Source organism: Cricetulus griseus, chromosome X, assembly GCF_003668045.3.
Source record: "Cricetulus griseus strain 17A/GY chromosome X, alternate assembly CriGri-PICRH-1.0, whole genome shotgun sequence".
In the NCBI taxonomy this organism is placed as follows: domain Eukaryota; kingdom Metazoa; phylum Chordata; class Mammalia; order Rodentia; family Cricetidae; genus Cricetulus; species Cricetulus griseus.
This window is the reverse complement of record NC_048604.1, coordinates 88438403-88448794: the sequence shown is the minus strand read 5'-3', so window position 1 is coordinate 88448794 and position 10392 is coordinate 88438403.

Sequence of the window (10392 nt, the reverse complement as noted above, 5' to 3'; positions counted from 1 at the left end):
ACCATGGGCCCCGCGGCCCGTTTTTTGGTTGGGACGCTTTAGGTTCCTCCCTAGGGGGTAAAAGCCTACCTTTTATGTCCCGCACAGATTTGCATTCGCTGGCCCTATGATAACCTTTTCCACAGCGCCTGCACAACTCCACTTCTCTAATCCTTTCAGGGGCTCTACAGTCCTTTTTAAGGTGCCCTGTTTTTCCACAGTTAAAGCAGGCAGACGTATTTCGGCGCCTTTGGGTTTGTAAGATGGCTGCGGCCAAGCCTGCATTAGTAAGTGGCCCTCCGAGTTCTCTGCAGATCTTTAACCAGTCCTGTAAACCTTTACTTTTCCGGGGGGCTATGGCTGCTCGGCATTCTTGAGTTGCTTGTTCAAAGACTAATTGTTCAATCAGAGGCATGGCTTGTTCTGCATCACCGAATATCCGGCTAGCGGCCTCTGTCATTCTGGCCACAAAGTCTGAGAATGGCTCCTGGGGCCCCTGGACTATCTTTGTAAGATGTCCACCTGATTCATCCCTTTTTGTCAATGCCTTCCATGCTTTAATGGCGGCAGCTGATATCTGGGCATATACGCCCCAAATGTAATTAGTTTGATTGAGGGCATGTGGCCCCTGTCCTGTCAGCATTTCAAAGGTCCATTGTCTCTGATTTTTATTTTCTGCTGTGACATTGGCCTTTGCCTGTGCCTGGGCTGCATCATAAAAAAGAGCCTTCCACTCCATATATTGTCCCATATTGGGGAGCACTGCTTTTACTGTTGTCTCCCAATCAGTGGGTGTCATAGCATAGTTTGCTAGTCTTTCTACTTGTATTGTTGTAAAATTGGCATTGACCCCATACTTCCGGACTGATTCAGCCAATTCTTTAATCTGATTATAGTCTACGGGAGCATGTACTCTTGCCCCCTCATTTTCAAAGACTGGGAAAGCCATCTGCAATTTCCTTCGCTCCTCTAATGGTAAAAAAGAGTCAGTACCAAATAATGGGGGGGCTGATGGAAGCACACCTGCTGGATTAACAGGCGGTGGCCTCATATTTGCTTTCACTTTTGGCAGCTGATATCTATCGGGGTGGTATCGTGCTGCCTCCTCCTCTAGCTCTGCTTCCTTGCTAGAGTCTAAAATCTCAGAGTCTGAGCTGCTCAGCTCCAAGGCCTCTAGTTTCGTTGTAGGGCAGAGGCTAGGTTTTGAGTCTTTATTTCTCTTAAATTTACCGGGGTGTGACCGGTTATTCCCTATTTTCTCTCCCCCTTTTTTTATATCCTGGGGAGGGCCTTTTTCCTTGGACATGTCCTTCCTTTTTTGAGCTCCTATTCTCTCATCTCGTTCGGTTTCTGATATATTATCCTGTACCTCTTTAAGCATTTTTTGACTCTCTGCTACCATGGGACGGCAAGCCTCAATCTCTAGACAGTTTTTAATTAGGTCTCTCTGTTTTGAAGAGCCCATTATGCTGGAGGCTACCTGGGGTAAGCTTGGTCTCGAACTGGAACACCAGCCACGGTGGGCATAATATAAGACCAATGTGAACAAAATTAGAATAAAGACTAGAATTAAGGCTTTTCCATCCCATAGTGGTGGCAAATTAAAAGCAAAGTCAAAAAAGAAGGTGTCAGAATAAAGCATACCTCTCCGAACTTACCACCCTGCAGTTCTGAATCCGCCCTGTTAGAGGGGTCTCCGCGATGCCGGAGATGTTAACAAGTTCCCGGGTTTCGGCACCAGATGTCCCGCGCGCTGTATTTTCTCGCCAGCAAGAAATACACGCAGGACACTCGGATCCTTCTGCAGACAAGCTTTAATGCATAAGCTTACCAGAGCGGAGACACTGAACTAAGAAACCCATCCCTTAAAAAGGCTGACCAGCCACCTGGGACGTGTTACCCTATGAATGGCTTCAGCTCCTCAGGCCAAATGAGCCACGGGATAGGCAGAGATCGAAGGAATGGAGATTACCCAGCGCCTGTGAAGTAATTTACATCTTGGTGTCTTCAGGCACCATTATTGTAATGGATAATGCAGGAACCGGCTCCCTACACAGACTGAGGAAAAAAATCATATTAACATCTCACTAGATGCCGAAAAATCCTTTGACAAAATCCAACAACCTTTCATGATAAAGGTCCTGGAGAAATCACGTATAATAGGAACATACCTCAACATAATAAAAGCAATATACAGCAAGCCGACAGCCAAAATCAAATTAAATGGAGAGAAACACAATGCTATTCCTCTAAAATCAGTAACAAGACAAGGCTTTCCACTCTCTCCATACATCTTCAATATTGTCCTTGAAGTTCTAGCTAGAGCAATAAGACAACAAAAGGAGATCAAGGGAATACAAATCAGAAAGGAAGAAGTCAAACTCTCACTATTTGCAGATGATATGATAGTCTACATAAGTGACCCAAAAAACTCTGCCAGGGCACTCCTACAGCTGATAAACACCTTCAGCAAAGTGGCAGGATAAAAGTTTAGCTCAAAAAAATCTGTAGCCCTACGATATACGGATGACACTTTGGTGGAGAAAGAATTCAGAGAAGCATCACCCTTAACAATCACCAAAAACAACATAAAATACCTTGGAGAAACACTAACGAAAAGGGTGAAAGACCTGTACCATAAGAATTTTGAGTCTCTAAAGAAAGAAATAAAGAAGATACCAGAAAATGGAAAGATCTCCCATGCTCTTGGATAGGCAGGATCAACATAGTAAAAATGGCAATCTTGCCAAAAGCAATCTACAGATTCAATGCAATACCCATCAAAATCACAACACATTTCTTCACTGACCTTGAAAGAATAATTCTCAACTTTATATGGAGAAAAGAAAGACCCAGGATAGCCAAAACAACCCTGTACAATAGAGGAACTTCTGGAGGCATCACCATCCCTAACTTCAAGCTGTATTACAGAGCTATAGTCCTGAAAACAGCTTGGTATTGGCACAAAAATAGACAGGTAGACCAATGGAATAGAATTGAAAACCCTGATATTAACCCACACACCTACGAAGACCTGATTTTAGACAAACAATCCAAATATATATGCTGGAACAAAGAGAACATCTTCAACAAATGGTGCTGGCATAACTGGATGCAAAAATATCGAAGACAACAGATAGACCCAAGCTTATCATCCTGCACAATACTTATGTCAAAATGGATCAAAGACCTCAACATAAACCCAGCCACACTGAACCTACTAGAAGATAAAGTGGGAAATACCCTTGAATTAATCGGTACAGGAGACCACTCCCTGAATATAAAACCAGTAGCACAGACACTGAGATCAACAATTAAAAAATGGGACCTCCTGAAGCTGAGAAGTTCTGTAAGTCAAAGGACATAGTCAGCAAGACAAAACGACAGCCCACAGACTGGGAAAAGATATTCACCAACCCCACATCCTACAGAGGGTTGATCTCAAAACATACAAAGAACTCAAGAAGGTATTCTCCAAAACACCAAACAACCCAATTAAAAATGGGATACAGAACTAAATAGACAATTCTCAATAGAGGAATCTAAAATGGCTGAACGACACATAAGAAAGTGTTCAACATCCTTAGCCATCAGGGAAATGCAAATCAAAACAACTATGAGATACCACTTACTCCTGTCAGAATGGCTAAAATAAAAAACACCTATGACAGTTTATGCTGGAGAGGATGTGGAGAAAGAGGACATCTCCTCCACTGCTTATAGGATGCAGATGTACAGCCACTTTGGAAATCAGTATGGCGACTCCTCAAGAAAATGGGAAGGAGTCTACCACATGATCCAGCAATTCCACTCCTAGGCATATACCCAAAAGAAACACATTCGTACAACAAGCACATCTGTTCAACCATGTTCATAGCAGCATTATTTGTAATAGCCAGAAACTAGAAGCAACCTAGATGCCCTTCAACCGAAGAATGGATAGAGAAAATGTGGTACATTTACACAATGGAGTACTACTTAGCAGAAAAAAAACAATGGAATCTTGAAATTTGCATGAAAATGAATGGAACTTGAAGAAACCATTCTGAGCAAGGTAACCCAATCACAAAAAGACAAATGTGATATTTACCCACTCATATGTGGATTTTAGACATAGAGTAAGGGATTACCATCCTACAATCCACACTGCCACAGACCCTAAAAGAGACAAACTTTGTCCCCTGGAGAAGGGGAAGGGGTCCTCATCCCCTGTGCTAATTGAGAACATGGGAAGAGGGGAGAGGAAGCTGTGAGAGTGAGAAGGGAAGAAAAGGATGCAGATGTCATGAGGAAGCAGAAAATTTGAGTCAGGCGTAGATTAGAAGAAAGAGCATATGATAGGTAGGATTTTAGTTGGGGGGTGGTAGATGAGGAAGGGAGGGAGAAGAGAACTGGTATCATCATGTAATTCAATCTTGTTTGGAATTCAAATATATAAAAAATATAAAACAAAAACAAAACAAAACAACACACAAAAAAAAGTTTCATGGAAATAAAAAAAAAACAAAAAAAACAAGAGAAAATAGGAAATACTCTTGAACAAATTGGTACAGAAGACCGCTTCCTGAACATAACACCAGTAGCACAGACACTGAGTTTGACAACTAATAAATGGGACCTCCTGAAACTTAGCAGTCTCTGTAAGGTAAAGGACACAGTCAATAACACAAAATAGCAGCCTACAGACTGGGAAAAGATATTCACCCACTCCACATCTGACAGAGGGCTGATCTCCAAAATTTACAAAGAACTCAAGAAGGTAGTCTCCTAAACACCAAACAATCCAATTAAAAAGTGGTGTATAGAACTAAACAGAGAATTCTCAATAGAGGAATCCAAAATGGCTGAAAGGCACATAAGAACGTGTTCAACATTCTTAGCCATCAGGGAAATGCAAATCAAAACAACTCTGAGATACCATCTTACTCCTGTCAGAATGGCTAAAATCAAAAACACCAATGACAGATTAGGCTGGAGAGGATGTGGAGAAAGAACACTCTTCCACTGCTGGTGGGAGTGCCAACTCATACAGCCAATTTGGATATCTGTATGGACATTCCTCAGTAAAATGGGAATCAGATTACCATAAGATCCAGCAATTCCACTCTTATGCATATACCCAAAAGAAGAACATTCATACAAGTCCATCTGTTCAACGATGTTCATCACAGCATTATTTGTAATAGCCAGAACCTGGAAGCAACCTAGATGCTCTTCAACTGAAGAATGGATAGAAAAAATGTGGTACATCTACACAATGGAGTACTACCCAGCTGAAGAAAAACAATGGAATGTTGAAATTCACAGGCAAATGGATAAAACTTGAAGAAATCATTCTGAGTTAGGTAACCCAGTCAAAAATAGACAAACATGGTATGTACTCACTCATATATGAATTTTAGATATAGAGCAAAGGATTACCAGCCTACATTCCACACTGCCAGGGAAGCTAAAAAACAAGGAGGAGTCTACTGGAGAAGGGGAAAGGGACAAGATTTCCTGAGCAAATTGGAGGCATCGAGGGTGGGGAGAGGCAGTTGCAGAATGAGAAGAGGATAAGAGGAGGGTTGAGGAGGACAGGAGGGAGAAGGAAGGTTGATTTGGGGGAAGAATAGAAGAGAGAATGATAAGAGATACCATAATAGATGGAGATGTTATAGGTTTAAAGACAATTCAGGCACTAGGGAAATGTCTGGAGATCTATAAAGATGACACCAACTAAGGATCTAAGAGAGGAAAGTCTGCCTTAAATGCCACCCCCCTGATAATGAGATTGAAGACTAACTTACATGCCATCTTATAGCCTTTATCCAGCAACTGGTGGGAGTAGAAACAGACACCCACAGCTGAACATTGAACTGAACTGGAATCCAGTTGCAGAGAGGGAGGAGTGATGAGCAAAGGGGTCCAGACCAGGCTGGTGAAACCCACAGAAACAGCTGAACTGAACAAGGGAGAGCTCTTGCTCCCCAGACTGATAGCTGTGAAACCAGCATGGGACTGATCCAAACCCATGAAAGTGGGTGTCAGTGAGGAGATCTCAGAAAACTATGGGGCCCATTGTAGTAGATCAGTACTTATCCATAGCTTAGGAATGGACTTTTGGAGCCCATTCCACATAGAGATATACTCCCTCAGCCTAGACACAAGGGATGGGCCTAGGCCCTATCCCAAAGGATATGACAGAACCTGAAGATCCCCTATGGAAAGCCTCACCCTTCCTGGGGAGCAGAAAGGGTATGGGATAGGTAGGGTGTTAGTTGGGGGGCAGGGGAGGAGGGGAGGGTGAGGGAACTGGGATTTACATGTAAAAAAATTTGTTTCTCATTCAAATTCAGAAAAATTAAAAAAGAAAGGACATCTTAATATTTGAATTTTGCTTTTAAAGAAATTCTTTAAAAGGCCATAATAGGTTTATACTTCACCTATAATCATAAAATTTGGGAATAGAAAAATAGATTTCACCATGTTTACCTTTAAGGTACTAACATGTTTAGAAATTGGAGTTCTTTCATAACCTAGTTGAAGCAGATCAGAATTGAAGTTACCTGCATCTTTCTCATTGGGTTAATAACTTTGTTGTCAAACTACACACTAGAAATTTTATTTCTGTCTCAGTGGTAAGGTAATAAAACCTATTTGTTTCTGAAGCAAAATGCTATGAGCACACAAACAGTTGTTCTCTTTGACATTGTCATAAAAATAGTATTTTCTAGGTCAATAAAATCAGAAACAACAAAATGCTAGTAGTTATGAATTCTCTGAAATACAAATAAACTGCTCTTGCTACTCGACATTTTCCAGATACCCACCCTCTCATGAGTTTAAGGAGGCATTCTTTTAGTATTATATTGCAAGGCCCATGATGACAGTATTTAAATAAAAAGACCCCTCCAGATCTCAGTGTCCTAGTATTCGTATTTATATAGATTCTAATCCTGTGAGATCAGAAACTTTTCAATGTATATTTACTTTAAGTAAAGTTAAAAGAATTTTTGTTTTTTTCTCATTGGTTAATGTTTTTATTACTTTGGAATTATTATACATTTCCTTACATTGAGAAAGTGAAACATTTACAAATATCCCTTTGACTTTCAGAAGTATTTTAGTTGTATGAGCAATGAAAGTATTTTTTCCATTTTGTTTTTAAATTAGAAACAAGATTGTTTTATATGTCAATCCCAGTACCCTCTCCCTCCCCTCCTCCCCTGCCACCCCAACTAACATCCTACCTATCCCATATCATTTCTGCTCCCCAGGGAGGGTGAGGCCTTCCCAGGGGAGGGTCTTCAGAGTCTGTCATATCCTTTGGGATAGGGCCTATGCTCTCCCCAATGTTTTTAGGTTCAGGCAGTATCCCTCTATGTGGAATGGGCTCCCAAAATCCATTCCTATGCTAGTAAAAAGTATTGATCTACTACAAGTGGCCCCATAGATTTCTGAGGCATCCTGACACTCACATTTATGGGGTATGGATCAGTCCCATGTACATTCTTCTAAAAATCTTAGAGCTCTTATGCAGAGGTAAATTTGATTTATTTAGTTTTGTGTCATCTGTGCCATAATAAATTATCATATCTTATAAAGACTTTAAATAAAAATAGTAGACATCCAAAGTTTGATTTGCCTACATAGTCTTAAATGTCATTTGTTGGAAAATTTTAAAGCTTTCCAAAACTAGAAATATACTGTTGTTTGAGACAAAAAGGGTGCATAAAGACTGTTTCCCATATACTACAGAATTTGCATAGACAAATGCAGGAGACTTTATAGACATAACTGTTTTGGCTAAATCAGAGACATGTAAATGGAAGGGGAAAAGGCCGTGCAGAGAAAATAGTGTCATACCAAAGAGCCATTCTTCTGGGAAATTCATTCATTCTTTAAATACCAATAAAGGCGAAAGATATTGAACATCAAGTAGAAAGATATTAAACTATATTTTAAGAACAGAAGAGAACTCAAAGTAGATCTTCTGGAATAGAAAACAGGGTAAGAAATGTGTTAGAATCTTCCCCTCACAAAACAACATAGGCAACAAAATGAACAAAATCCAGATTTTCAGAAATGATTGTATTAGTTGCTTGTCTTGTTTCTATGACTAATTAATACATCTAAAAAGCAGCTTATGGAGACAAATATTTATTTGGGCCCACAGGTTGATTGTACAGTGTACTATAATGTTATTGTAGCAGCAGCTTGAAGCAAATGCACCCATAATCAGGAAGCAGAGAATGATGAATACTCAGATTTGTTTTTTCCTTAGCCTAGGATCTCAGTCCATAGAATTGTACCACCTCAATTAATTTAATCTATATAATCCCTCAGACATTGCCAAAAGCTTGTCTTTTAGGTAATTTGACATTCCGTTAAGACGACAATCAAGATTAACCACCACAACAGTATAGAGAAAATGAACAATAAGTTTGGGTATGTTGTACATTCATTTTCATTGAATTCTAGGAAGTCTTTACTTTCTTTCGTTATTTCTCCTTTGGTCTAGTGATGACTCATTTGAACATTGTTCAATTTCCATGAGTTTGTAGGCTTTTTGCAATAAGTGCTTTTGTTAAATTCTAGTCTTAATTGTAAATGGCTTTTTTAATATTGTATTTTCCCAATATTAATTCTACCAATCCTTGATCATGGGATGCTTTTCTATTTTTTACTATTGATATCTCTTCTTCGGCTACCTAAAGTTTTCATTGTAGAGGTCCTTAAATTTTTGGGTTAGGATTTTTCCTAGTTATTTTACTTTCTTTTTTTCCAAAGTCTGTTTATTTAATAATTCACATGGAATAAACTTGACATTGATCATATTTAAAAGTTTTTTTTCCTTTTTTATTAGAAAGAAAATTATTTTACATGTCAATCCCAGGTCCCTCTCCCTCCTCTACTCTCCTGACCCCCAACTAATGCCCTACCTATCCCATACCTTTTCTGCTCCCCAGGAAGGGTGAGGCCTTCAAAGTCTGTCATATTCTTTGGGATAGGCCCTAGGGCAACTCCCTTGTGTCTAGACTCAGGGAGCATCGCTCCATGTGGGATGGGCTCCCAAAGTCCATTCCTATGGTATCTATAAGTATGATTCACTACAAGATGCCCCACAGATTTCCAAGGTCTCCTTAATGACACCCACATTCAGGGGGTCCGGATCAGTCCCATGCTGGTTTCCAAGCTGTCAGACTGGGGGCCAAGAGCTCACCCTTGTTCAGGTCAGCTGTTTCTGTGGGTTTCACCAGCCTGTAACGGACCCCTTTGCTCATCAGTCCTCCTACTCTGCATCTGGATTTCAGTTCAGTTCAAGGTTTAGCTGTGGGTGTTTATACTTCCACCAGCTGCTGGATGAAGGCTATATGATGGCATATGAAATAGCCCTTATTCTCATTATCAGGAGAGGGCATTTAAGATAGCTTATCCTCTGTTGCTTAGATTGTTAGTTGGTGTCATCTTTGTAGCTCACAAGACATTTCCCTAGTACCTGATTTCTCTTTGAACTTATAATGTCTCCCTCTATTATATTATCTCTTATCTTTCTCTCTTCTCTTCTTCCCCTAACTCATCCTCCCTGTCCCATCATGTCTTCTTCACCCCTCCTCTTCTCTCCTTCTCATTCTCCTAGTTTCCTCTCCCCTCCCGCCATGCTCCTAATTTGCTCAGGAGATCTTGTCCTTTTGCCCTACTCCAGGGGACCATGTATGTCTCTTTTAGGGTCCTGCTTGTTTACCAGCATCTCCAGTAGCCTGGGCTACAGGCTGGCAATCCTTTACTCTATGTCTAAAATCCACATATGAGTGAGTATATACGATGTCTGTCTTTTTGTGACTGGGTTACCTCACTCATAATGTTTTTTTTCTAGTTCCATCCATTTGCTTGGGAATTTCAAGGTTCCATTGCTCCCCCCTCTGGGTAGTACTCCATTGTCTAAATGTACCACATTTTCTCTATCTATTCTTCAGTTGAGGGGCATCTAGGTTGTTTCCAGGTTCAGGCTATTACAAATAATGTTGTGATGAACATAGTAGAACACATGTCTTTGTTGTATGTATGTGCTTCTTTTGGGTATATGGCTAAGAGTGAAATTGCTTGATCTAGTGGTAGACTGATTCCTATTTTCCTGAGGAATCACCATACAGATATCCAAGTGCCTGTACAAGTTGGCAATCCCACCAGCAGTGGAGCAGTGTCCCCCTTTCCCCACATCCTCTCCAGAATAGTCTGTCATTGGCACTTTTGATTTTAACCATTCTGACAGGAGTAAGATGGTATCTCATGGTTGTTTTGATTTGCATTCCCTGATGGCTAAGGATGTTGAACACTTTCTTATGTGTCTTTCAGCCATTTTTGATTCCTCTATTGAGAATCGTCTATTTAGTTCTGTACCCCACTTTTTAGTTGGATTCTTTAGTGTTT